This window comes from Corapipo altera, unplaced genomic scaffold (assembly GCF_003945725.1).
Source record: "Corapipo altera isolate COAL_440 unplaced genomic scaffold, ASM394572v1 61300, whole genome shotgun sequence".
Taxonomy (NCBI): Eukaryota; Metazoa; Chordata; class Aves; order Passeriformes; family Pipridae; genus Corapipo; species Corapipo altera.
In genome coordinates this window covers 1,547-2,931 of record NW_020886064.1, presented here as the reverse complement: position 1 = coordinate 2,931, position 1,385 = coordinate 1,547, and positions in this window count along the sequence as shown.

Here is a 1,385-nt window from a genome sequence, read left to right as displayed (position 1 = left end):
GGGTTAATTATGCTAATTAGACGGTAATTAGGTTAATTAGAGGTTGATGGGGGGGGGGGGGAATTTTGGGCGATTTTCGGGCGATTTTTGGGGGTTTTGGGGATTTTTTTGGGGGAATTTCCGGGTATTGGAATAAAGGCGACAATGTCAAAGATGGCGGATTTATGGTGATTTGGGGGTTAATTACGCTAATTAGACGGTAATTAGGTTAATTAGAGGTTGATTAGGGGTGGGTTTGGGGGAATTTTGGCGATTTTCGGGCAATTTTTGGGGGTTTTTGGGGGATTTTGGGGACTTTTGGGAGCGTGGGAATAAAGGCGGCGACATCCAAGATGGCACCTTTATGTTAATTGGGGGGTTAATTATGCTAATTATATGCTAATTATGGGGATTAGGGGCGGGTAGGGGTGGGTTGGGAGATTTTTGGAGGGGTTTTGGGGGGTTTTGGGATTTTGGGGGGATTTGGGGAATAAAGATGGCGGGTTTATGCTAATTAGATGGTAATTAGCTGGTAATAAGATGGTAATTAGGACCCGGTCGGGGGCGTCCTTATGGTAATTAGGGGGTGGTTAACAGGGGAGTGGGAGGGGCTCCAAAGTGGGCGGGGCTGGGGTTAAACCGGGTCTAAACTGGGGCCAAACTGGGACCAAACTGGGGCCAAACTGGGACTAAACTGGGGCCAAACTGGGACCAAACTGGGGCCAAACTGGGACTAAACTGGGGCCAAACTGGGTCTAAACTGGGGCCAAACTGCGACCAAACTGGGACCAAACTTGGGCCAAACTGGGACCAAACTGGGGCCAAACTGGGACCAAACTGGGGTCAAACTGGGACTAAACTGGGACTAAACTGGGGCCAAACTGGGTCTAAACTGGGACCAAACTGGGGCCAAACTGGTACCAAACGGGGTCTAAACTGGGTCTAAACTGCTCCGTACTGGTCCGTACTGGTCTATACTGGTCTGTACTGGTCTATACTGGTCCGAACTGGTCTGTGCTGGTCCGAACTGGTCCATACTGGTTTATACTGGTCCGAACTGGTCCATACTGGTCTATACTGGTCTGTACTGGTCTGTACTGGTCTATACTGCTCTGTACTGGTCTGTATTGGTCCGAACTGGTCCATACTGGTCCATACTGGTCTATACTGGTCTGTACTGGTCCGAACTGGTCCGTACTGGTTTATACTGGTCCGATCTGGTCCCCGTCCCACCCAGGGCTGGTGCTGCCCCCCGATCTCTGCTCGGAGGAGCCCGAGGGGGGTCCCTGGGACACTCTGGGGGTTCTCGTCACCCTCTTCCTGCTCAGCGTCTCCTACGGGGCCACCCTGACCCTCTGCAAGGTACTGGTTTATACTGGGAGGGACTGGGAGGGGACTGGGAGGGG